This window comes from Lepidothrix coronata, unplaced genomic scaffold (genome assembly GCF_001604755.1).
Source record: "Lepidothrix coronata isolate B3197 unplaced genomic scaffold, Lepidothrix_coronata-1.0 Scaffold71, whole genome shotgun sequence".
NCBI lineage: Eukaryota > Metazoa > Chordata > Aves > Passeriformes > Pipridae > Lepidothrix > Lepidothrix coronata.
In genome coordinates this window covers 1583948-1590083 of record NW_016690251.1, presented here as the reverse complement: position 1 = coordinate 1590083, position 6136 = coordinate 1583948, and positions in this window count along the sequence as shown.

The following is a 6136-nucleotide window of genomic DNA, read 5'->3' as shown; positions in this document are numbered from 1 at the left end:
TGTAGCAAATAGTAGGAAGTCAGTTCCAAACCTAGATCAAACGTGAGTAGTTTTGAAAAATTCTGAGATGCTTCAATTAGAGTTCAAAGAAAACCCCTCCACAACCCCCCACTGTGGCATTAACTTTCCAGCAGCTCTGAACCCCATTTTCTCACACTTAATATTCTTTCACTTATAGCTAAAATGGTTCATCTTGCTTTCCTGTGAGGAAGAAAGCACAGGAATTAAAAATCAGGAAGCTAGAGCAGAACAAATGGATAATCAGCATTTAATAAGAACTGCTGGCATGTATCACATGTCAAGGTACACCTCATGGAGGAAAAACACCCTGTTGGATGCATCATGTAACCACACATAAAACTTCAATTTTTCCTGTTATACTTTGTTACTAAGAGATCACAAGGGCATCAGGTTTAAGTTGTATCACTGATGGCCATACCAGCAACACCCACTGGGGATGGTCCATTCTGAAAAGATAACAAGGGTAACCCTCCTGCTAAACCCATACCCCTGTGGATTCAGGGGGGCAACACCTCCCTGGAATCTCATTTTCCTCTGGGAAGAGTAATCAGCAGCACTGCAGGCTGTTACTGAGCAGGCACAGACCGTGCAGGAGATCAGGGGTAGCACCCTGTACATACTTTGTAGTCTCACACTGTTCCCACAGGTCTGGCAGAATAAAGTGTTTGGCTCAAAAGCCAAGTTGCCACGCCACAAGTAAATTTTTCAACCTTTCAGGCACAATTTACAGGCTTTGATAAGGGCAGAGGGGTTAGCACTTATGTCCACTCCAAACTGCAAGGTGGGGAGGAGGGAGCTGATTTTCCCATTCTTGAAGCGCCAGATACAGAATGTTCATATAGCACATAATTATGTTGCAAAGTTCTTCGCCAGTGAAGGTTTAAAAAGAAGAAAAAAAAAAGACAAGAAAAAAAAAAAAAGACAAATTCCTGAAAGATGATCTTGTTGCTTGTCACTAACCACCATGGTCTAGAAGCAGCTTCTAATGATTAAAGGCTCTCATGAGCTACCAGAAGCATTTTGTTCTTCCTCTGAGGGCTTGAGGACCAATCTAGCCTTGGTTAGAACCAATACAGCTCTTCCTTGAGTTTACTTTAGAACAATCCAGGTTATATTTATATGGAGAACAGATGACAGCTCCAATAACAAGAACAAATTCTCAGACTAATTCCAACAAGGAACCCCTCTGAAATCTGAAGGGCACAAACAAAACTCATCTCTCTTGAAAGTCATCCAATTTCTGGGTATCACAAAGCATGGCTTATGTTTATACTGTCTTGATAGTGATACTCATCATTATCTTCATCTGAGCATCACTACTGCTGATCACCCGGGAGGGTATCAAAACCATGCAGGACAGGTTTAAGAAAAGCAACAGTTTACTGGCCTCTCTGGCATTTATTTTTGTTTTAAGATGAAACTTTCAGATCTCTTGGGCAGCTGCCAAACCTATGTCTAAAGCAAAAGTCTCCTTCCTCACATACTGGAAAGATTGAAAGGAAAGAAAAAGGCAAATTTCCTTTGGTTTTACATCTATTAAAAAAAATTCCCTCACTTCCCACTGTGCCTAAATAAGATACCCATCAAACCAAGGAGTCATTTGTTCCTTCACCTCACCCTATTATTTCATACCTTGGCAGTTGCTTACCTGAAAGCTTTTTTAATGTCTGTAGTGGGAATTTCCTGCAGCCACCCCCCCCTTTTTTTTTAAAAAATCATTTGTACGTGCTTGCATATGGGACAGTAAGAAGTGCAAACCAGGATGCAGATTTTGGAGATGAAATAAAACACAACAGGTCTCTAGGTACACAAACATGCTTCTATTTTCTTCAAAAGTATTGCTAAAGAATATTTCAAATCTCAGTAAAATTTGGTCTAAAAGTGGATATTTTTAATCTCACCTCTACTCGGAGGTGAGCTTTCAGGTTTGATTTCCATCGAGAGAGATGCCAGCCTCCCTACTTAGCAAAAAGAATGGACATAAATCCCACAACTACCTCCAGCTCTATCACAACAGCTAACTCTCTAATGTTACAGGATACCTGGAAAGTAAGAGCACAAAATATTAAGAACCGGAATGATCTTACAGGTAAGAAAACAAGGAAGAAATTACTTGCAGGATGATGTTTTCTGAAGTTACAAATTTATTGCACAAATGAAAGGTTGTGTGTTCTCAAAATTCGTGACCTCCTTTCATGCAGTTCAAACACTCATCACACAAGGGGCTCCTGCTGATCTGCCGGCACAACGTGCATGTGGTGTCCCCAAAAAAGACAAAATTCAGACTGCCATGAGATAATTGACTTTCCTGGAAGAGGAGGAATATCAGTGGCAGCGGTAGGAGTAGTGGAGAAAAAACAGATGACACATTTCAGGTACACAAGGAAGCACAAATGAATCACGTACAACCTCCTCGCATTGCGGAAATCGGACAAAATTTAGCTGGAGGGATGGAGGAAGAGGGGAAAAGGACACAAAAATACAGCCACAACAAATACTAAGCTGCAGCTCCTGGCTTTAAAAGCTATCAGGGGATGTTTGGGGATTTTTTCCTAACCCCTGTAGAAACTCTCTCCAAATCTGTTCAGGGCAGTTTTGATTAAAGATATTACAACGGCAGTGACAGTAGAAACTTTCCAAAATCAGAAAGTTTACAGCTTGTTTTGCAGCCCAGTATTTTTTTTTCTCCCACTTACTCCACTGTTTGAAACAGTTTGAATCAGGGTCTGATAGAAGTGATTTTGTAAATTTTTTTTAAAGCTGATCTCTCAGGTGAATTGCCAGTGAACACTCTCCAGACTCTCTTTCCTCCATAGTCTAGGGGTCTGTCACTGAACATCAAGCCACAAAATGAAGTACCTTAAGACTACTCTGTCTGAGGGAGTCAAAATCCATCTGCTAGAGGGATCCATTCATTCCAGTGAATCCAAAGAGGTGTTTCTGTTTCTCAGAAAACCCTGAGGTTTACTGGTGAGGCAAGCGCTCAATCTCTACCAACAGATGAGACAACATGGGACAGAGGGAACAAAGACATGATGACAAAGCAAGAAAGATGGATTTATTTAGATGGGGAGCTTAGCAGGAAAAACTGTAACTGACACAGGTTGAACAAGCAGAGGTAAGCCAAGGAGCCCAGAAATTAGAAGACTGATTGGAATTCTACATAAAATTTGACATGGTGCAAATTTCTATCTTGATTTATTTCTGACAGGAAATGCAGAATGTATTCATATAAATCCCCCCTCTCAGAAGAAAGCGGGTAAGACGAACAGAAGGACTTCACCTAAGATCAGTAACTTTTCAGAACTTGACAAACAGCAACAGGAGAGACCCCAAAAGCAGAGATCCCATGTGTTCATTGTCCTTCAGGGATGAATGAATTCCCTTTGAGCCAGCACAAACCTGCCATTCCCATCCAGTTCAGAGCTGAGTCACACTTGCCAGGCCTCAGTGATCCTACCACATACCAGACTGCTGACCTGAAAATGAAAACTGGGCAATAAACTTACATGGGCAAGTTTTGAGGCCGCCCTCCACAGTTCCTCAGAGAGCAAAGCTGCTGCATGCTGTCAGAGCCCCAGCCCCTACGGCACAGAGGGTGCTGAGTTATAAGCACATAACTCGTGGTCTAAAGCGCTTAGGTTTGAAGACAACTCCAAGAATATATATATAAGTGCAATAACATACAGAAAACAGAGCAAAATTTGAGGTCACAGAGATTTGTTCCATACTTATGTAGATGTTAACAGAGCCTGAAGTGATGGTGGACACACCAAGACCAGATTATGTCCAACTCACCTCATTCAGTCAGGTGTTAGACAGGGTACAAATGTTTTCACTGACAAATGAAAATGGATGTTTATCTTTTGAAAAGGCTGGTGTGCAAACCCCACAAGGTGCTGCTCAGCAGAATCTACCCAGAGTTGTTTAAACATTACTTTGAGCAGGCCGGGCCAATATAAATATAAACAAACTGTGATTAACAACCAAATACCTGATCTGAGTACAAGCAAAAGAAAAACTGACCTGCTCAGCTTTTCATCATTGCTGTCATTTTGAAAATTTGCTTCCAGAACTGCGGTTTTCTTTACTAACTTCTCACTCCCACTCTTGTTCTCATCCTCATCCAGCAACAGCTTTAAGAAGTTGGAGGAATACAATGAAGAGAATTTGGAGAGAGATGTTTCCGTGCTGGGGCTGATTGGCATTCCTCCACTCCGAACCACCTCCGTGATTACTGTCTGTAAAAGGGATCCATTAAGCAGCTCTCCCTGCCTTATTTGCTTGCTAAATTGGGTTCGTGATTATTCTATGAGGAGGAAGTAGTTCAGCGTAGACGTGAACTCATTTGGATTGGTGCCCTCAGGAAAACACAAGTACAGTGGAAATCTTATGCATATGAGGTGCAATAAGAGAAAGGAAGCCAAATTTCAGGGGGTAAACTGCTTACTGTAAACTAGATCAGAATAACAGCAGCACCAGATAAGAGCTGGATTGCTCATTACTGCATCAGAAAGCCCAGAATTAAGGATTACCCGCCTGTAGATCCCTGCTGACTTGCATACCTAATGCAAAAATTTTAGTGAATCCTAATCTGCCCCTTTCCTGTGTTTTCCAGCCAAAACTCTTCTGAAGTTTGGCTCTCTGCGCTCCCAACACTGAAAAGCAGAAAGGATTGCCAGGAATTCTCTTATCACCAGTCCTGTCAAGCACTACATTTCACTCAAGCCTACATAAAAAAAAAGCTGGGTAGGGGAGGAAGGGATCCAAGTGTAAGTGCATACAGGCTAAATAACCAACTGGCAGAAAACAGGGACTCCATCCTCTAGAAGATAAACATTATAATTTGTGCATTAATTATAGCTCATTTACCTTCCTTATCCTGTATTTCCTCCTCCCAACTGGATTTTGTAACAAAGGTCTGAGCCTTTATACAAACAAGTTAATGGATTCTAATGGTTCACCCTGATGCAATGTTATTTAATCACAGCAGCGCTTCATTTTCCCTGCTGTATTCAGGGAAGAATAAATAAATAAAGAAACATCGTATCCACATTCAAATGTCTTATTTCAGTTTTCAAATTCCATTATTTCCACTGTAGTGAAATTTTACCATGCTTTCATTTTAGTAGACTCTTTCCCTTAAGAAAAATGCAACAGAAATTTTAAGTATTTAGCAGTATTTAAGAAAGATACAGCAGAATACAGCAGATACATGTTATTTGTTTTTCAAAGACTTTCATCTTCTGTTTCCCAACTGTCCCCAAATCCCATCGCCACCACACTTCTGGACGCACTCTGTGCATTTTATCTCTGATATTTATTTCGCTTACTCTTTATACTCCACACACTCTCAATTATTTGTCAAGACAATTCTTTCTCCATGGGAGTGGACCAGAGACATAATTGGATAATAGTCACCAGAACTTCTCCATGCTCATAGTAAACAAAACTGGTCTGTCCAATTTCCTCCCCAGAACCTTTTACCTCTTCACCCCACCAGCACCACCTGCTCAGCCTTTTCCTCTCCCCCTTTCTCTTGTCACTTCAGGAGGTGGGTAGATGCTTTCTCACAGCATTTCTCCTTTGCAAGTATCACTCAGCCTGTTTTTCCTTATTATCAGGGGCATCCTATGCAAGAGGCCTGTTTTTGATCTCATGGTTGCAGGTATAAATTACACAATTAATGCTGGCACTCCACCACTCCCACCCATTTCACTTAGTATCACATGTGCATTCCACCCTACCTTACTCACACCATTTAAATCCTGGGCTTTTTTCCTGTCCCTTTTTCTTTTTTTCCCTTCAAGCCTCTCTTGTGTGTTTGATCCTTCCATGGACCTCATCAGTATGTTTAGTGTTCACTTGCCTCTGTCTCTGTCTCTCCCCTCCATGTCTCTACTCAGCAACCCCTCCTTCCCCCTCAAGGCTCTTGACACTACATCTCTCCTTGCACCTCTCATCATCAGCATAACTCATTTTCTTTCACTTGGTCCAAACTCTTGACAAAAATCCCGCTACTATTTAAGGAAACAGGGTGCTAGGAACAACAACACATGAACGGTAAAACCTGCATCTCTTTCAGAAAGGTGTAATTTCTCACAAAGCACAAGGT